Consider the following 21672-nt stretch of genomic DNA (forward strand, 5'->3'; position numbering starts at 1 on the left):
ACCCATGGACTGCAGCCCACTAGGCTCCTCCGTCTATGGGATTTTCCAGGCAAGAGTACTGGAGTGGGTTGCCATTGCCTGCCCCGGAGGGACCTCCATACTGTTCTCCATAGTGATGTTACCAGTTTACATTCCCATGAACAGTATAGGAGGGCTCCCTTTTCTCTATGCCTTCTCTAGCATTTGTTATTTGCAGATTTTTTAATGACTGATGTGAGGTGGTACCTCATTGTAGTAAAACATATTCAATTTTTTGTTGAAAAACTTTTAAGTATGCTTGGGTTAACAAGTATGTGACTTGACCATTTCAACTGTAAATTTTATGAAATCTCAGTGTAGATCAAGTATTTTCAATCAGAATTTAGCATCTGAATTGAGAAATACTTTAAGGGTAAAATTACACACCAGAATTCAAGGATTTAGTATCAAAAAAACTGTATAAAAATCCCATTAATTTCTATATTAGTTACATGTTGAAATGGTATTTTTGGATACAGTGGGTTAAGTTTAAATTATTAAAATTAAGTTTACCTGTTTCTTGTAACATTTTAAAAACGTGACTACTAGAAAATGTGAACTGACATGTGTGGATCACATTCATGGCTTGCGTTATGTTTCTGTTAGGTAGCACTGCCAAAGATGAAGGGAGATATGCTCCTTACCTTTCATCTAAGGGGAATTCCTGGGAGTGGCTCATGGCTTCTCCATCAGAGAGTTGCTCACGCAATGCTTCTCCTGTTCCCAGTGCATGAGCAGGTGAAGGTGTGGGGAATTTGTGGGGTGTCCTGGGACCCCACTCAGGCTGCTGGAGGAGAATGTTTATTTGAATAGCCTGTGGTTCCACCTTTCCCTGGCCTGCATCAGTCCGCAGGCTGGGCCTTGCCAAGAAATGGCACACGTTCTCATTACTTTTCTAGCCTGGACCAGGAGGCAAATGGATGTCTCTTTAAGACATGGGGCTCCAAGAGCCCAGAGCCCGGGCTCACTGTCACAGCTCACATTCAGGTTCACCTGTAACCATGACAACGCCATTGATGCAAGTTGCCATGGAGCGTAATTTAACCTGGATCAGATTTTAAAAAAAGAATGGAAAAACAAACACTCAGCTTTGTCTCAGGGGACTATCAGAAATGGGCTCACCGGTGATTCCTTCTTAACTACCCTTCTCATTTAATTACTTTTGCTTTTCATGTCCCTGGGGAAGTGTTTCTGCCAGGAGCGATTTCCTGGGCAGGCTGGGAGTGTTTGCAGGGAATGGTTGGCATTATGGAGTCCAATGGCTCGATGACCTTAAGCTGGTCCTGGGTAGGGAGATTTTCACCACATCCCCTCAAGTCCATCGTGTTTCTGCATGTTAGCTTTAGCAGGGGAAATATCAGACTTGTCGTTACATTTCAGAGCTGGAAGGTGCCTGGATGGGAACATAAGATGAGCAGAGTAAGGGATCTATCTGAACCCACTTGAGTTGGGGTGTTAAGCTGATTCAACCCAAATCAGGGAGACCTAAAAAAGCAGAGGGTGGGGAGCAAGAAAGAGATGCACCCAAAGAAATAATGGAGAAGCATTGTGATCTTAAATTTAAATAGAAAATATCAGGAACTCATTATTTCCTTTGTTTCTTTTGAAGAAGAAGGATGTGTTTCCCTAGCCTTGTTTGCTGTTAAGGTTGATGTGTGCGCTCAGCCCTGTCTGACTCTTTGCGACCCCATGGACTGTATCCCACCAGGCTCCTCTTGTCCATGGGCCTTCATGCCTGAGCTGTTGTTTCCAGATACTATTTCACACTTTAAGGAGTCCAGGCTCCTTGAGAAGGTTGATTCCACACCTGAGGCAGAAACTGTCCCAGATGTCCTGGGGCATGTGGTTATGCTGGAAAAGGAAGAAGCCATCAAATACCAATGGAATTACATCAAAGGCATCCAGGGGTCAACTCGAAGGTCTCCCACTGGCTGAAAATGGAACAGTCTTAAATAAGAAATCAATGCGATAGGCTGAAATTACAGTGGACTGGATTAAAATTCATCCATTTATAATGATACATAAAAGAAAAAACTTTACTGGTCAGCCTTTGAACGTTGCTAGGGATCGCCACAAAGAAAGGGGAAGAATCAAAACCTTTGTCCTGTCTCTCCTGCATGGACTGTTCCTCAGGGTAACCAAATAGTACTGATGAAAGTTCTTTTTAGAGAATTCCAGCTAATGGATGCAGGTGGAAGGATGCACTTAGTTAAAGTGATGTACTTAGGTACCAATCATTAACAGATGCTGAAACCATTGGGTGAAATGTTGGCAAGGAACTTTCTAAGATACAGATCGAGTTGCTAACACCTGAATCCACTGATTTTAGCATTAGTAAAAATGGAACAACCAGACATATGAGCCAGAAAGAAATCTTTGTCCCTGCAGGCTGGAGAAACCCTTCCCCTGACTAGAGGCAGCAGGTGGCTGAGCCCGAGATAGCTCCTCCAGTCCCTCAGACAGCATCAGTGGGAGCCCCCTGCCCCCCCCCCCGCCCCCTGCCAATGTCACCAGATATACCGAACTGGCCAAATTGTACCACAGAGGGGTCTGAATATGAAATGGTCATTGGACCCACAGCCCACAAAGTAGGCCAAGGTCTAGTGTTATTATAAGACAACAGAGAGAGAGAGGTTTAGATACACAGACATGGAGGGGAGAAGTCTAAGTGAAGACAGAGGCAGCGACTGGAGTGATGTGTCCACAAGCCAAGGATTGCCAGCAACCACCAGAAGCTGGGAGGGAGGCACGGACTCACTCTCAGAGCCTTCAGAAGGAATGAACCCTATTGATACTTTGAATTTGGAATTCCAGCTTCCAGAACTTTGAATTGCTGTTGTTTTAAGGCACCTGGTTTGAGGCACATTTTTACGGTAGCCCAAAGGAACAGAATAAAAGATGAATGGTCCAGTAATCATGCCTGCCTAAGCCTGTTGTCCTACTTCTCATGCCAACTTGCCCACAGAAGTGATGAGAGGAGGCTGAATGACCATTGCTACAGAAGGAGACTACATAAATCCCCAAGGGATGGAGTGATGGCTGGTAGCAAAGACTGAAAAAGCAGGATATGCCCCTGGGCCCAGGTGTACAGGAGAATTCCAGGAGCTGTGCTGAATCTGAGAAGGGGCCTCTCAGCCTTGGAAAGTGACAGGGACATAGTGGGATTCTGTGGACCACGTGTTCTCAAGGCAGCACCTGCCCACTCACCCACTCATCTGCAAACCACATGCCAGGCAGAGGCAGAGGCACTGGTGCTGAAAAGGTGGGCAGGACAGCCTCCCTGCCCTCAGGACACTCACAGTCCAGTGGAGGAGAGAGCCAGGACCCAGTGTGTTACAGGGAACAGAAGGCAGGGAGCCCCCGAGGAGAAAGGTGAGCATGTGCAGCGGGTTGTAGATGAGCAGGACCCTGGCCCTGTTAGGAAGTGCAGGCAAGGGATACGAGCAAAGATTTTAATGTTTGTAACGCTGCCCCCAGGGTCTGTTTGTTGGAGCCCCAGAGCACAAGGTGTGGGAGGACAGAGCTCTGGGGGTTTATCTGTGAAGTCCCCTCCAGCTTCCAGAAACAACACACTGAGTCGACAGCTGAGGACAAGCCCTGAGGCGCCCTCCTTGAAGCCAGGGGGCACACTGCCTTCCAGGACTGACACAGGCAAGAGGCCTGGAATCCACGTGACCCTACGGGCGGCAAGGACCTGGGACCCTATAGCGATAGGGGACCATCTGGTATCAGAGGACACAGCAGTTTGGGAGACGCGCCAGCTCACATCGTGGCAAGAAGCAGTCAGTTGTGGTAGTCGCAGTCCTACTTCTTTTTCCTCTGGAAATCTTTGTCTGTGTCAATGTCCTTCTTCACCTGAATTCCGTCATTTACTGCCTGCTGCCCTCTCCTGGCATCCCATGGAACTACAACCACTGAAACAGTTTATTCTTTGGACTGCAAGGAGATCAAACCCATCAATCCTAAAGGCAATCAATCCTGAATATTCCTTGGAAGGACTGATGCTGAAGCTGAAGCTCCAATACTTTGGCCACCTGATTCGAAGAGCTGACTCACTGGAAAATACCATGATGCTGGGAAAGATTGAAGGCAGGAGGAGAAGGAGATGATAGAGGATGAGATGGTTGGATGGCATTGCCAACTCAGTGGACATGAATTTGAGCAAACTCTGGGAGATGTCCCTCCCATAGGACAGGGAAGCCTGGCATGCTGCTGTCCATGGGGTCACAAAGAGTCAGACACAACTGAGCGAATGAAAAACAAAAAGACTTGTTCTTCAGAGGATGAGTTGTCTGGGACAGGCTTTTAGTGGGAGGGTATCAGAGCCTGAATGGGTAATTTTGTTCAGATAAGGAAACTGAGGCCCACGGGGGTGGGGCAAGACTTAGGCCATGTTAGCGGACTTGAGCTTCCTTGTCTACAGTCACAGATGATCTCCAGGGCCCATCGTCACCTGCGTATCTGGGAAATGGGCTGCTCCTGAGAAGGCACCCTTAGGGTCTAACTACAGAAACTTGTCCACAGTCAGCCATGTGATTTTGGCTATCACTATTGTAGCTGTTTATCATCCCAGATTCGCTGGATTCTAAGGAGTCTAGGCCGCGGAAGACTGAGACGACAACTGGAGACCTGGTTTCTTACCTCTCAGGACAAGAGTCTAGCCTCAAATGCTTTTAGAGTCAAGAGATAACAGAGAGAATGAATGGGACAGAAGCTGCTGAAGGATGTGTCACTGCTCAGCTCCACATCTTTTAGGAAACCATGCTGACATCCTGAAGGGTGAGATCGGAAGGTCCTTCTCCTTCTCTGAGTGGCCAGAGGTCTCCTCCACTCTCAGTCATGAACCCTGCCTTTCTCCTTTGAAATCCAGCCTCACGGGCAAGTCTCTGACCCTCAGGCCATGCCTGGCTTGTCTTGGAGGTAAAATGAAATCTTCATAGTCTACAGAATGCTGAGGGTGAAATGCAACCTCTGGCCCACCTTCCCTCTAACACCAAAGAGTTAGAGCTGCATCAGGCCAGTTAAGGCTACTTCCTTCTGAAAGGGTGGTTCTAAATTGTGGGCAATAGCAGCCTCAAGATGACAGGACTTGGCAGGAGTAAAAGGGAAAAAAGAAGAGCTTTCTGTCTTTAAATGCTCGTGTGGGGGCCTTGGGTATCACCCACCCAAGATGGGTAGTGAACACCCACACAAGGAGTTTTAAAACTGTGACTATACATCGTTGACCCCATAAAAGGCTGTAGTTAGGTGTGTCTCCCAGGCTGAGACAAAGCAGGGATCCAGGAATAGGTTCACAAGCAGAACGTGGGTGATGTGAGGCGGGAGATCAGTGATTCCCGCAGAGCCTGAGCTCAGCCTGCCCCTGCCTGGCCTCCTGATGCTCATGTACACACGCATCCTGCTGAAATAGCAGGTAAACACTCGATCAACAGGTTTTACCGAGCATTGGTCTGTGCCGCGTGGTGTTCTGGGTGCCAGGGAATCAAGAGGAGCAAGATGATTCACATGTCCACCTCTCTTGAAGAAAAGAGGAAGACAGTATACCACTAGGGAGTGGTCCACGCCAGGAAGAAAAAGAAACAGGGGGTTTTGAGGGTGACAGGAGTCAGGGAGGGCCCATGAAGAGGTGACATCAGAGCACGAGGCAGAGGAAGGCACTTCCTCCCCTAAGCACGTGTTCTCTAGTCCCGTCTCCTGGGACAGAAGGAAGCTATGCTTCAGGCTCAGCTGTGGGCCCAGCATGGCCCTGGTTGGCACTCAGTGGGCACTGGGTGGTGGATGGCTGTCGCTGGGGGGTGGTGCCTGGCGGACTTCTTCCAGGCTGGCGGCCTGTGCAGCGCGGCTGCAGAGCCTAAAGGACTGGCTGGCCCTTGCTCTGAGAGGGCAACGGAGGCAGGCCGTAAGCTGGGGAGCTGTGGCTTCTGAGTGTGCACACGGAGCTTGTACCCCCAGATCAGCCTTCCAGCCACTGAAAGATGGAATCAGAATTGTCCTCAGACTTCCAGACAAACCGTTCTTTTAAAAAGGAGATCTGAAACTTCCCTAGTGGTCCAGTGGTTAAGACTGCACTTTTATTGCAGGGAGCGAGGGTTCGATCGCTGGTCCAGGAACTAAGATCCTGCATGTCGCAGGGTGCTGCCTAGAAATAAAAAGAAAAAGAAATAAAAAGGGGATTCGGAGTTAGACACTCGGTGTCTCCGCATGGCTTCAGATGGCACTTGGCCTTTTGTGTCAAACTTAGAGCAGGGATTTTCTCTTCCCAACGGTAACCACCTGAAACGTGTTGGGAGCTCAGCTTAGGCTTGTCAGACAGGCAGTCAGGCAGACATTGGCTCAAGCCTTGTGCTGTGTGCTCTTGGGTTCCTCACAGACCTTCTCTGAGCTCAGACCTGAAGGATGAGTATCCCAGGCTGAGGGAACAGCCAGTGCAAAGCTCTAGGGTAGAAATGAGCTCACTTGTTCAGGGAGCACTTGTGAGAAGGGGTAATAAAGGTGCTTCTCTCCTAGGGCTGCTCTGCAAGCCGATGCAACCAGCTAGGTCTCTGCTTCATCCAGCATCACCCATAAACTCCAAACATGACTCATTGCATCTGAAAGAAAAGAATCTGATGCCACTTGGAGCAAGCCTGCCACTTCTCAGGTGAGAGAGACACGAGGGCCCCCCACCCCAAGAAATTGCCCCTCCTAGGTAAGGGCCCCCACCAGACTCAGCATCTCCACTCTGTTTTAATCCTCACTGAAAGTGGCCTTGTATGTGCAAGGAGGATACTTTTTTAAAAAAAAAATATTATGTATTTATTTATTTTTGGCTGTGCTGGGTCTTCTTTGCTGTGTAGATTTTTCTCTAGTTGCAGTGAGCCGGGGCTCCTCTTCGTTGTAGTGTGCGGGCTTCTCACTTCGGCGGCTTCTCTTGTGGAGCACAAACTCTGGAGCGCGTGGGCTTCCGTAGTTGTGGCCCATGGGCTCAGCAGTTGTGGTTTCTGGGCTCTAGAGCACAGGCTCAATAGTCGTGACACGGGGATTCAGTTGCTCTACGGCATGTGGGATCTTCCCGGACCAGGGGTCGAACCTGTGTCTCCTCCATTGACAGGTGGATTCTTTACCACTGGCCACCAGGCAAGTCTGGTGGGGTATTTTTAAAGATACTTTAAGTATTGCTTTTACAACAGCAAAGAAAGTAAAAGTCACCTTGGAGTCCATATTCCAGAAATAAACTTCCTTATTCTGGGGTGTATTCTATGAAGGTCTTTATTATCATAAATATTTTTACATAGCTGAGAAATCACTGTATAGCATTTTTTTCCTCTTCCTCCCAATTTGTTGATTTTCTTAGCCTGCCATTCCCCATGAAAGGTGCAACATATGGTAAAGGAATTTTCCTCCACCGGAGGTTTTGGAACTTGTTCGGAATGATTCTGTGGCCATTGTTTTGGCTGAAATATGTGCTTAAAAAAAAAAAATGAAACCTGCTACTTAGAATCAGGAGTCATAGAACTGAACATAGTCCAGGAAATGCAGATTGACTCTTGCTACAACAAAACCCCTTTTCCACAAAGGAACACCCCTGGGGGAGAACCCTGAAGTCCACAGTAATTACACCTCAGTACCTCCCCCTCTCCTTTTTGCTTATTTGCATATTTCCAGTTTTTTATTTTTTACAATGAACATGTACTGCTTGTGTAACAAAAACATTGACAAAATTCAGTAAGATAAAGGAAAAAAGGACACATAAAGGCATTTTATGTGTAACACAACCTAAAGTGCCGGAGGAGGGCAATAGACGTCCCACCAAGAAGAGGTCTAGTGATGAAGTAAGTTGGAAAACGTCGAGTTAAACAAAGCTAATTGGATTTCTTCCCTATAATACTTCTCAGAGTCTTTAAAACACTGGTGGGTAGTTTGACCCTGAAGAGAGGGCTGTTCCCAGCAGTGTAACCGACAGTATCGGATCTCTGAACCCCTCTCATGAGGAGTATCCCTGCCCACTGGCTGTCTGTGGGACGCATTCTGGAAAACCCTTTTCCAAAGCACTGGCTGTCTGCAGAGTGGGGAGATGCCCCGTTCCCTCTGGGCCACATTCTCACGAGGCCTGCACAGCTGACTGTGAGGAAGTTTGCAGCTGTGACAGCTCTCAGACCAGGTGCTCTGCTGCCATCTCGCCAGCTGCTTAAGAAGGGTGGCCAGCTCCATTATGGATTTTATTATCAGTCAAGAGATCTAGAAAGGAGAAAGACATCCAGAGGCATCTGTTTGGTAGGATCACTGAGCCGTCAGCAGAGACTATAGGCTCTGAATAAGCAAAAGACAAATGCCCTTGAATTCCAAGGGCATAAAATATCCCTGCAAATGGGGCAGTCCAAAGGACAATCAAAGGAGCAGAGGGGAGTGGGTGCAGCGGTCAGGTCGGAGGCTGCCCGTATCCACTGGGGCCTCACCATGGCTGGGGCTGCCCTCCAGCTGCCAGGAACTGCATCTGTCCTTGGAAAGGCCAGAAGTACCTAAGAATTGATGGACAGCAGCCTGCAGCCCATGAGGAGCTTGCCTGCGTCGCCAGGGGGATGACTGAGGTGCCCAGTCTACGCTGGCTCCCAGAAGCCCCCAGTGGGCTGACTCTCCAGTTGCTCACAGTGGCCTCTGGTTTGATAACAAACCCTGTATTAGCTGCCTTCCCTTCCCTGCCTCACTTTACCTCAGAAACAAAGTTAAGTCCTGCAGAAATTTCTTTGCTGGTTAAGATTACTAGTAAGAAGTCCTGCTCTTCTGAATTTCCATTAATTCTCCAAGCCAAGATTTGCTGCACTCCAGCGAGTGAAGAACAGTTCCATCTCATTTCTGACAGAGGGCAGCATTTCGTTTTCTACCGCAGGGAGGTGTATTCCTGGAGCTTGCAAATGACGCCAGCTCAAAATAAAGAAAAACAAATTGAAATGAGGATTTTAATCACTGTGAAGGGAATGAAAGGCTGTGTCAGCGTTTCCATGGTAAGTGCCGTCTTTCAGGGATTTAGCATCCCAGCTGTAAAAACACGCTTTATGCTAGGTTTTGGCAAGAGCCAGGCTTCAGTCACTGAAAATCTATACATTATTAAAGATTTCACTTTCAATCAAGTGGGAAACGTGACTCCGTGAAAATGGCGCAGAATTCCCCTCTGCCCCTGGGGCTGCCAGCCGTGCCCACTGCACCTCCTGCCAAGTCCGCTCGGCCCCAGCTTGGAGGGGTGGTGGGGGCATAGCCCCTGGCCCCCTCCAGACTCTGCCTTGCCTCCTGGAGACGCGTGCACTGAGGAAGATGCCTGTTTTTTGTGGAGGCAAAGTGGTGGTCCTTGTGGGGCCCTGTCTCTGGGGCTGCAGGTGGCTCTCCTTTGAGCACTGGCCCTCTTGCCCTCCGTCCCACATCCCCGGTCCCAGGGCCATCGATGGGAGAGAGGGGCGGCAGCACCACCTCACAGCCTGTCGGTCTCTCGGCCCCTGATGGCATCGTAAGTGGCAGAATCACAGACTGAGTTTACTGGAAACCTTAGACTTGTTCTGATTGTAGCTCGCAGCCTGAGCTCCAAGGATGCGAGGGGAATGAAGATCACAGATGTCAGCCAAAGAGGAGGCACTCTGGGTGAAACCAGGTGTGGTCTGAACCTTGGTCACATCACATCCAAGTCACCTCTGCTTGGCTTCAAACAGGACCAGGTTTGTTTTCGTGTGTGTGTGTGTGTGTCTTTTTAAAAATTTCATCTTAATTGGAGGATAGTTACTTTACAATACTGCGACAGCTTTTACCATACACTGGTATGAGTCGGCCATAGGCATACGTGTGTCCCTTCCCTCCCGAGTCCCCCTTCCACCTCTCTCCCTACCCCATCCCTCTGGACTGTCACACAGCACCGGCTTTGAGTGTCCTGCATCATACATCAAACTCCCACTGGCTATCTGTTTTACATATGGCAATGTACATGTTTCAATGCTATTCTCTCAAATCATCCCACCGTCTCCTTCTCCCGCTGAGTCCAAAAGTCTCTTCTTTATGTCTGTATCTCCTTTGCTGCTGTCCACAGGATCGTCAGTACCATCTTTGTAGATACCATATATATGCATTAATATACTCTTTCTCTTTCTGACTTACTCCACTGTGTATGATAGGCTCTAGGTTCGTCCACCTGATTAGAACGGACACAAATGCATTTCTTTTTATAGCTGAGTAATATTCCACTGTGTATATGTACTGCAGCTTCCTTATCCATTCATCTGCCGATGGACATCTAGGTTTCTCCCATGTCCTAGCTGTTGTGAATACCGCTGCAATGAACACTGGGGTACATGTCTTTTTCAATTTCATTTTTCTCAGGGTATATGCCCAGTCGTGGGGTTTCTGGGTCACATGATAGTTTTAGTCCTAGTTTTTAAAGGAATCTCCATACTCTTCTCCATAGTGGCTGTATCAGTCTGCATTCCCACCAGTGATCAGGACCAGATCTAATGACACTTTGGTGTGCCCTTTATTTGAAACAGGCTGATGTGGGTGGAGAGAAAGCTTTTGCAATACAGGAGAAAAGGTACCAGCAGAAGGACAACTTTTTATGTTCTGAAATGAATCCTCAGCAAATGTACCAGCCTGTATCAGGTCTCAGGGATTAGCAGGTGACCCTTCCCCTGGCACAGGGGTAGGTGCAGTTATTCCCACTTAAAAGATGAACAGATTGACATTCAGAGGTTGAGAAACTTGTCTTCATGGAGGCGTCATGTAGAGCAGGTGGCAGGGTGAAGCCTCGGAGCCAGATCTTCCTGACTCCGGTCAGGTCTGAGAACATCTCCCTCAACACAGTTCAGGGGCAGCACTTTCAGATTCCACCAGCCCGTCTCCTCGTTCTGCCCGGGGTGGTGGGCAGCCTGGCACAGAGCAAGCATGGATGGCAGCCAAGCAGAACCCTGCTGCTGGGAGAGATGACAGCTACAGAGGGCAGGCTTGGGAGCCTGGCTAAACTCAAAAGGGGCTGACTTGTTTTTTTAAAGGTTTATTTACTTGTGACTGTGCTGGCTCGGCATTGCTGCACATGGGCTTTCTCTAGTTGTGATAAATGGGAGCTACTTTCTAGTTGCAGTGCACGAGCTTCTCATTGAGGTGACTTCTCTTGTGAAGCACAGGCTCTAGGCACATGGGCTTTAGTAGTTGCAGCTCATGGGCTCAGCTGCTCCGCGGCATGTGGGATCTTCTCAGAGCAGGGATCGAACCCGTGTCTCCTGCATTGGCAGGTGGATTCTCAACCATTGTACCATTAAGGAAGCCCCAGACTTATTCCTAGTGCAGACATTTCTTGAGGGCTTACTCTCTTCCAGGCACAGTTGGAAGGGCTGGCTCTGTGTTATATGTTTCATCTCATCTACAACCACTCCAGCAGCTGCCTGAGCTATGTACTAGTATTATCTCCATTCTACAGATGAGGAAAACGAGGAACAGAGAGACTGAGTAGTTTGCCTAAGGTCACATGGAAGGAGATGAAGGAGATGAAGATGGGATTTCAGCCCAGGCAGCTTGACCCTCAAGACCAAACCAGGGAACACTTGCCTGGGGAAGGTGAGTTTGCCCCAGGCTCAGAGTGCTTTCTGGTAGCCTAGTCAGAAATGTCTGGGACAGGACTTCAGGCCAGCGGGCCCTCCTCTCATCATCCTGCTGACCAGGCAGATTCTGCAAGAGACGAGGTGGCTGCCGCGGGGCGTCCTCTCTTCCTCCAGGGGCAGAGCCAGCTGAAGGTGCAGCATCTTGGTTGTACCAAGATGTTTTGGTTTTGCATTTCTGAGCTGGTCTAAGACAGTTTTCCACTGGCACTTAGCTATATTGGTTTATAAGACACTCGATGCAGTAGAACCTTCTAAAGAGTCCAGGCCTACACCAGGGGTAGGGAGAGAGGAATGGTCAGGGACTATAATAGGAACAAAGGAAGAGCAAAAGTCAGGAATAAAAGTGTGACTTCACTATTGACTTTACAAAAACGGAAGGGTTTTTAAGGGACTGATGTGAATAATCATATGCCATCCAGTTAGATGGCAAAGATGAAGTGAGTAAATTCTTAGACACAAAGCATGAAGACATACTCAGGAAGAAATGGACATTATGAACAGACTTATAAGTAGAGAGATTGAATTAGTGTTTTTAAAACGTCCCTCAAAGAAAAATTCAGGCCCATATGGATTCACTGGTAAATTATACAAATCTCTTAACCAAGCATTTTAGACATGGTTTCTTAGACATGACTCAAAAAGCATAGTTCATAAAAGTGGAGGTAGATCAGTTAGACTTTGTTAATATAAAAACTTTTTTTTGTTGTTGTTTCAAGTGATACTACTAAAATGGAAGACAATCTACAGAATGGGAGAAAATAGTTTCCAATCATATATCTGATAAGTGACTTGTATCCTGAATATAATCAAAGGTATGTTCTTTCCAGTAGTCACGTATGGATGTGAGAGTTGGACAATGAAGAAGGCTGAATGCCAAAGAATTGATGCTTTTGAACTGTGTTGTTGGATAAGACTTTTGAGAGTCTCTTGAAAAGCAAGGAGATAAACCAGTCAATCTTAAAAGAAATCAACCCTGAATACTCTTTAGGACTGGTGCTGAAGCTGAAGCTCCAATACTTTGGCCACATGACGCAAAGAGCCAACTCATTGGAAAAGACCTTGATGCTGGGAAAAAATGAGGGCAGGAGGAGTAGAGCGTGACAGAGGATGAGATGATTGGATGGCATCACTGCTTCAGTGGGCATGAACTTGGGCAAACTCCAGGAGATTAGTGAGGGACAGGGAAGTCTGGTGTGTTGCAGTCCATGGGGTCATGAAGAGTCGCACATGACTTGATGATGAACAACAACAATCCTGAATATATAAGAACTCTTACAACACAGTCATCAAAGGACAATCTAATTTTAAACTGAGTAAAGGATCTGAGTAGATGTTTCTACAGAGAAGATATACAAATGACCATCAAGCACATGAAAAGATGCTCAGCATCTTAGTGGTCATGAGTCATTAGAGAAATATCAATCATAATAATGTACCAATTCACATCCACTAGGAATGGCTATAACCAAAGCCACAGAAAATAGCAAGAGTTGGTGAAGACATGGAGAAATCAAAATGCACATATCTTGCAGGTGAGAATGCAAAGTGGAAGGTTCCCTTTGTACAGCAGTTTGGCAGTTCTTCAGAAAGTTAAATATGCTGTCTCTTATGGCTAGTCATTCCCCTTCTAGGAGAACTGAAAATGATTTCACATGAAAACTTGCACATGAATGTTCATAGTCATATTATTCGTGAGAGCTGAAAAGGGGGAAGAAAACCCGAATATCCATCAACTGATGAATGGACAAACAAAATGTGAAATATCCCTACAATGGAGTATTATTCATCAACAAAAAACCAAAATACTGATTGATACTGCAACAGGGATGTGACTTGAAAAACAGTTTAGTAAATAAAAGAAGCCAGACACAAAAGGCCATCTATTGCGTTGATATGGTCCCATTTGTAAGAAATGTCTAGAACAGGCAAATCCATGGGGCAGCAAGTAGATAAGTGGTTGCCTAGAGTTAGGAGAAGAGGAAGGATGGACATGGGTTTTCTTTTGGGGGTGATGAAAATGTTCTGATGTTAGATTGTAGTGCTGCTTGCTCAATTCTGTGACTATATATTAAAACCAACAGAATGGTACAGTTAAAGTGGATGAATTTTAGAGTATGTGAAAGTCAATAAAGCTGTTAAAAATTGTTAAAAAAAAACACGTTAAAACTGTTAAAAATTACAGGGAACTAGTTAAAAACATAGTAAAAGTATATAAAGAATAACTCTACAGCTGCTTAAATTAACAGTGTGCTTTATATACTCCAATATAAAAGGTTATCCAAACTATAGTAAGTGAGGGGTAAAGCAGATTATAATTCATTATTAGTTCAGCTCAGTCACTCAGTCATGTCTGACTCTTTGCGACCCCATGGACTGCAGGCAGCATGCCAGGCCTCCCTGTCCATCACCAACTCCCGGACCTTGCTCAAACTCATGTCCATTGAGTCAGTGATGCCATCCAACCACCTCATCCTCTGTCGTCCCCTTCTCCTCCCACCTTCAATCTTTCCCAGCATCAGGGTCTTTTCTAGTGAGTTAGTTCTTCGCATCAGGTAGCCAAAGTATTGAAGCTTCAGCTTCAGCATCAGTCCTTCCAGTGAATATTCAGGACTGATTTCCTTTAAGATAGACTGGTTGGATCTCCTTGCAGTCCAAGGGACTCTTTGAGTCTTTTCCAACACCACAGTTCAAAAGCATCCATTCTCTGGCACTCTGCTTTCTTTATAGTCCAACTCTCACATCCATACATGACTACTGGAAAAACCATAGCCTTGGCTAGATGGATTTTGTTGGCAAAGTAATATCTCTGCTTTTTAATATGTTGTCCAGATTGGTCATAGCTTCTCTTCCAAGGAGCAAGCATGATCTCAATATTATAGAAATAAATGAAGTGTGTGTGTGTGTGTGTGTGTGTATGTATGTGTGTGTGTGTGTGTACAGAAAATAAAATTTGGAAAGATATATTTTGAGAAAGTAATTTTCACTGAGTACTGCATAATAAGCTATTCTTCTTCAAATTTGTATTTAATCTTTGAAAAAGTAATACGATCACATGACATAAAAGTCAAAAGCTCTGAAAGACTAGTGAAAAATCTCCTCCAAGTCACCCAGTTCCCCTCCTAGAGAGCAACTCATGTTGGCTGAGCATCCCTTGGGAGAATTTGACACAAGTGGAGGGTGCTCTCATTGTGTCCAGCACCTTAATTTTCTCCTGTAACTATGAATCTTGTCCATACTGAGATGTAACAAAAGTCCCCAATCTTTTTTTAATGGCTAAACAGCTCTTCATTCTCTAGATGTATCATTTGAAAGATGGTTTTTTGTTCATGCACTTCCTCATTCTTTTTTTTTTTTTTTTTTGCATTTAGCAGATATTTGACTTATAATCAGAAAGACATCAAGCTATTTCTCCAAAAGAAGTACCTGTGGTGAGGATTCAGATCTAAGAAGAGTGAGCCCCCAGAAGGGTGGGCAGGTTGCATGAGGAGCCCCGGAAACCCTGGACATGAAAGCAGGTCAGTGAGAGAGAGGGGCATGCCCTGTACCATTGAATGGGGACCTAGGAGAGATGCTCTAACCCAGAAAGGAGTCCAGGCAGCATTTAAGAATAAAATGCCTCATCCTTTTTTCCCTCTTAATCTCTCCAACCCAGACTTCTCAGGTACCGCTTGTGGTAAAGAATCTGCTTGCCCATGCAGGAGACATAAGAAATGTGGGTTTGATCCATGGGTGGGGAAGATCCCCTGGAGGAGGGCAAAGCAACCCACTCCAGTATTCTTGCCTGGGAAATCCCATGGACGGAGGAGCCTGGTGGGCTGTAGTCCGTGGGGCTGCAGAGAGTTGGACATGACTGAGCGACCGAGCAGCAATCTCCCCACATGTGAGGAGAATTTGAGATTTACTGGGGAGGTGGAGCCCAAATTCATTTCCCAAGGGCTGCTCCCGACTTGATGCTCACTCACAATCTTTCCTGCTCTCCAGTCCAGCGGGGACTAACGAGGACTTGCCACCCTGCCAGCAGGGATGGGTGCCCTGGGAGCCTTCTGGGAACCTCACCGTTTAGTCCTTCTAGAGCCCCTCAGGGCATTTAACCTACACTCTGCAGAAGTTCTAGAAACTACTTGCTTTTGATTTTCGCTCCCCAGCCCACGCCTACCCCTGACCTTGCTGTGACCTTGAACACGTTGCTGAAGTCTTTCTGCGCCTTCCGCTGCTTGCTGTCTGGCCAGCAGGAAGTCCAGGGCCACATGCAGCCACCATCGCTGGCATCCTGTTAGTGAGGGACGGCAGCGTGTGTTGGCTGCACACAGCCCTTTGGGGGGCAGAGGGAAGGGCCAGTTGTCTGGGAGCAGGGGACGGGGCAGGAAGGGCCCCTTTGGCGAGTGAACCCTTCTCCTTGAGGGACTCTCCCTTACCCTAGGTCCTTCTTGCCCTCTCTTTATTTGACCTCTGGAAGGCATTCATGCTGGCTCCACCTGCCTCCACCCAGGCGCTTTCCAGCTTGGTGGCCACCAGCCCTTCTGTGCGTGGGGCCAGGAAAGAGGGAGAAAGGGAGAGATTCTTACAGTGACGACCCTCAGTGCAGAGGCCAGCTCCCAGTCAAGTCCATGCCCTGTGCCTTGTTTATTTGCTGCTTACTGAGTCAAAACAAAAACAAAAGCCCAGCAGGCTTCATGGTTGCCCTACAGCTTTCCTGTTATTTCTTCAGATGAACTCTCCCCTGCCCTGCCCCTCCATTCCACCCCACCATTGGCCTCGATTCCAATCTGCCAGACTCCTGCCTCCATGACCTCTCAGGGTGCTGACCCTGGCTGACCTCCGCTCTGGGGCTGCCCTGGTTCTACAGGTGCACACTTCTTTCTTTGCCACTGAACTGGTTTCTTCCTGACACCCCACAACCCCGACCCGGGCCTTTGCACCCCTGGGCCAGTGACTCCAGAGGTTTCTCGCAAGATCCGCCTCCAGCCCTCCATCTGGACTGGGCGCAAACACTCGGTTCCTGGAATCCTGACCTGGACTGGCGTGTGGCCAAGGTTGGGGCTCAGCCTGCCTCCCTGGAGCAGGTTTGCTGGGGATTTCTGATTAATAAGTTGTCAAATAGAAAAGGAGTCATAGGACCCAACGTCCCAGCTGAGGAAGAAATTACATTTCTGGAAGTTGGCCCAGAATAAGGACCAGATATTTTCTTCCGCAGGAGCTTACACTTGACCATGCTCAGAGGAGGAATTGTCTCATAGAGATTTCAGTCTGGAGCTAGAGGCAAGGACTCAGGACCCATCCTGCCAATGAAAACAACCCGACAGATGCACTGGGATTTTCACTGGAGTTGTCTATAAGGGCTTTCTAAACAGCAGTCAATCTTCACAGACCCCTTCACAGGGAGGCAGGTAGGAAGGAGGCTTCTCTCTTTGGAGATGGAGGTACCAAGCTGGGAGGTGATTTATCTGAGAGCGTGAAATGCCAGTGACCAACAAGAGAATGTGTTTTCAAGCATCCAATTGAACCCACAATTCTTTGATGCTAACAGACTACTTATTTGAAACAAGGTTGACTAACAGCATTTATCAAGCACCTTTTATTGGCTGGACTCTGGTGAAGATGTTTTTTGCCATTCATCCTCACAGTGTTCTTAAATGCCAGTACCATGATCATGCCCATTTTACATATGAGGAAACTGAGGTTCAGAGAAGTTCCCTATCTCACTCAGGTTACACATCTGGCAAGTGAAGGAACTGTGATTATAACCTAGCTCTCTCTCTGCTGAAGGTGGTGCCTTTTTCTCTCTTTTACCCTTCAGTCTAGCAAGCGGTTTTAACTACATATCAACAACCTCAAAAAATGTTCCTACTCTGATGCAGCTCGCCCACTTCTGACAACCATTCTCATGAAATAATTCTAAGCGCAAAATAAGTGTCTTAGGGTTCAACATGGCTAAGCACACACTGGTGTGTACCCCACTTCTTCCCTAAATCCCACTGAAATGGCGGAAGAAATTCAGAAATAAAAAGCGTGCTCGGGGTTGTGGGCAGTCAGGAGGAGGGGGATCAATGTCCAGAAGGTTAAGGAATTTCCGGGGAACATAAGACAAGTCTAAGAACAGATTGGTGAGGAAATGAAGACAAAGCTGTAATGGTTCAGAGCTAAATGCATAATTGTTTTCAGAGTGACTGCTCCTAGCAGAATTCCAGAGCAGAGGCAATGTGGCCAGGTGAAAGCATGAGCTAGAGGTGGACTGGAGAGCGGTGAGTGGTTCCTCTCCACCGTCCACTGTCTGCTCCCTGCACACAGTCACCCGAGGCCGGCCCCTGTATCAGCCACTGCTTCCCGGCCAGAGGAATGGGATTCTCACAGGGCTAAGGACCTGCCCACCCCAGCCACCAACAGCATTCAGCCCAGAAGCTCATCTACTATATTAACAGCTATGTAAGAATTGCCAGATTTTTCAGAAAAGCCAGAGCCTGAGATTGCTGCAGAGAGGCGTGGAGGTCCTCCTGGAGAAGGAAGCCGGGGCCATAAGCAATGGCATCTGTTTCTTTTTCTCTAACACGTTTTTGCAGAATCCTTTAGCTCCGTCTTCCAGCTTGTTAATTTAGTTCTCAGTTGTCTGTTTAGCATGTTTTTTTGAGTTTTTAAAACTTTGTCAGTCATTGTTTTAATTCTCAAGAACTCTTACTGGATCTTTTTCATAGAGGTTTTATTATTTTTTCATTGGAATGTAGCCGCTTTACAATGTTGTGTTAGTTTCTGATGTACAGTGAAGTGAGTCAGCTACACACACGCCTGGTGCTTAGTCCTTCAGTCGTGTCCAACTCTCTGCGACCCCAGGGACTGCAGCCCGCCAGACTCCTCTGTCCATGGGGATTCTCCAGGCAAGTATACTGGAGTGGGTTGCCATGCCCTCCTCCAGGGGATCTTCCCGACCCAGGGACCAAACCCAGGTCTCCTGCAGTGCAGGTGGATTCTTTACCGTCTGAGCCACCAGGGAAGCCCGTGTGTATGCATATAAGCCCTCTTTTCTGGATTTCCTTCCCACATAGGTCATCACAGAGAATTGAGTCGAGTTCCCCGTGCTATGCAGTAGGTTCTCATTGGTTATCTGTTTTATGCATAGTATCAATAATGTATACATGTCAATCCCAATCTCCCAATTCATCCCACCCCCACCCCTTCCCCCTTTGGTATCCACATATTTGTTCTCTATGGCTGTGTCTCTATTTCTGCTTTGCCCAAAGTTTCATCTAGAGGTTTTATTTTTAAGCAGATGTGATATTTTCTCCTCTCTGGGTTATTCATTTTGATTCCTTAGAGTTTTCGTGTGTTTGGGGTATGCTTTTTTTCTTGGAGTCTGTTCTATTTTTGTGCCTCTCTCAGACTCTGACTTTTCTTCTTTTTTTTAATAATGAAATTTTAAAAATAATTTTATTTATTTGTTTATGACTGTGCTGGGTCTTCCTTGCTGCACGGTCTTCTCTCCAGGTGCGGAGAGCGGGGGCTGCTCTTCACTGCGCTGCACGTTGCGGTGGCCTCCCTGTTGTGGGGGGCTCTGGCTTCAGTAGTTGCGGCACATGGGCTCAATAGTTGCCGATCCCAGGCTCTGAAGTGCAGGCTCAGTACTTGTGGCACACGGGCTGAGTTGCCCCACAGCCTGTGGGATCTTCCCGGATCAAGGATTGAACCTGTGTCTCCTGCACTGGCAGGAGGATCCTTTACCACCGAGCCACCAGCGAAGCCCCTGACTCTTCTGGTTATTTGATATCTGGTTGTCTTTTTTAAAAGGTTGTCATAGGTCTTTCTGTATTTGAGGACTAGTCTCCCCGACATGGTCCCCACCAGCCACGTGCACCCCACCGAATGGGTGCAAAGTGGTCAGTCTGCGTTGAGAAGCACTGTAAGTATCAAACACACGCAGGGTTTAAAATGTCTTGTTGGGGTTCTCTGGTGGCTCATTGGTGAGGAGTCCAGCTACCGGTGCAGGAGATGTGTGTTCAATCCCTGGTCCAGGAGAGCCCCACATGCCGTGGAGCAGCTAGGCCGGTGAGCACAACTCCTGAGCCCGCGCTCTGCAACGACAGAGGCCACCGCAGTGAGAAGCCCATGCCCCACAGCCAGAGAGCAGCTCCCGCTCGCCACAACTAGAGAAAAGTCCGCACGGCAGCACAGGCCCAGCACAGCCAAAAATACATGAATAAATAATTTTTAAAATGTCTTTTTATTTACCTGGATTAAAATAGCTCATTCATAACTTTATATTAAATAAACATTGAACTGATAATATTTTGGATATGTTGGGTTAAATAGAGGATATTGAAATTAATCTCACTTGTTTCTTTTCATTTTTTTTTTTTTCTTAAATGTAGCTACCAGAAAATGTAGCATTTTATCTAGGGCTCATATTCTGTTTCTACTGGATGGTGCTGAGTCAGTAGAGAGAAAACAGCCCTTTGGTTGCAGAGAACAAGGACCCAGATCTGGAGACTTTGAAGCAAACGGGAGCTCTTTTTTGGATTTCCTTCCCATATAGGAAGGAAAATCTTCTTTGTGTGAGAAAGGAGAAGGGAAAGTAACGCACTAGGATGAGGACAGGCAAGTGCAGCCTGGGGACAGAGGGAAAGAAGAGAGGATGGGAGGGAGGCCCAAGAACAGGCAGGAGCCGGAGACCAGGGAGACAGATGGCCGAGGAGGGGCAACCCAAGCCCCTGGGGCAGGGTCAGCAGTAAGTTTTCCAGCAGTGAAGTGAGGCTGATAAATTTTAAATGGGTATTTTTTAAAAATTAGAAACAATCTTTATTTTATATTGGAGTATATAGTTGGTTAACAATCTTGTGTTGATTTCGGCTGTATAGCAAAGTGATTCAGTTACACATGTACATGTGTCTTTTCTTTTTTTCACATTCTTGTCCCATCTAGCTTACTACAGAGTGTTGAGCAGAGTTCCCTGTGCTATACAGTAGGTCCTTGTTGGTTATTAAATGGATTCTTGATCTGTCCCCGCACCCCAGGGACAGACTGTGGATAGGGGTGTCCCCACTCGGACAGCAGGGCTGGGTGAGGACATGAAGTGTGCAGGCAATGGCCTGAAAGCCCGAGGTTAGGAGGGAAGGTGAGGGGCAAGGGTGCCGGCCAAGGGGTCAGGCAAGTGCCAGGACGCTGTGACAGGCACCCAGAAATCCTTGGAAGGATCCCCAGGAGCAGGGGTCCCCAACCTCTGGGCTGTGGACTGGCACCTCCTGTCAGATCAGTGGCAGCATTAGATGATTATTAGAAATAAAGTGCACAATAAATGTAATACACTTGAGTCATCTCAAAACCACCCCTTCCCGGGTCCATGGAAAAATTGTCTTCCTTGAAACTGGTCTCCACTGCCAAAAGGGTTGGGGGCCTCTGCCTAGGAGCACTGGACTGCTGGCAGGGAGGTGCAAAGCTGAAGATTCTCATTTAGTTTGAAGGGAAGGGCCACCCCAGCTGGTTGGCCAACACTGGGGACCCCTCACCATGTGACATGGGGCATTTGTAATACCTTCCAGGGTGCCGGGCAGCTGGCAGCAGAAAAGTTTGTTAGCAGTACTGACTGGGAAGGTGAGGAGGTGGGACCAAGCTATGCTAGAAGCTACCTCAATGAATAGCGTGGAAAGATCTCCGGTCTTGGGCTTGACGCCTGCAGAAGTAGGGCTCCCCGTGGTCCCCAGCCTTGGCGAATGGCACACTCCCATTGCTCCCCCCACCCCCAGAAGACTACACTTTTGTCATCCTTGTCACTAATGCTTCCTCACCTCTCCAGATTGATTTTTCCTTTTGTTTCCTCTGGAGCCCCTGACGAACACCAGAATGTACCATACGTTCACATCTGTGCACTTAAGGGAGAAAGCAGAGTGGAGATAGGCATTTGGACTTACAGAAAGGAATCCTGGAAAGGTACGCGAGAAGCTAGTGAGATCAGCGAGTGCAGTGGGAGGAATCAGGGAACCGGGATGGGGCGGAGCAAGATTCCCCATTGCATCTGTTATTTTGATTTTGAACCCATGTGGATTATTACCTGTCAGAGAAA

The 21672-nt window shown here is 47.4% G+C and overlaps 1 long non-coding RNA gene across 1 annotated transcript in view; it reads left to right on the top strand.

Annotated features, from left to right (window-relative positions):
- The first annotated feature begins 20513 nt into the window (after positions 1-20513).
- The window catches only part of LOC133045672 (uncharacterized), a 35095-nt gene continuing 33936 nt past the window's right edge, over positions 20514-21672 (top strand). The window contains exon 1 of the long non-coding RNA XR_009690307.1: positions 20514-21539. This is a non-coding gene — a long non-coding RNA (uncharacterized LOC133045672). The remainder of the gene's footprint in view (positions 21540-21672) is intronic.

This window comes from Dama dama, chromosome 24, assembly GCF_033118175.1.
Source record: "Dama dama isolate Ldn47 chromosome 24, ASM3311817v1, whole genome shotgun sequence".
In the NCBI taxonomy this organism is placed as follows: Eukaryota; Metazoa; Chordata; class Mammalia; order Artiodactyla; family Cervidae; genus Dama; species Dama dama.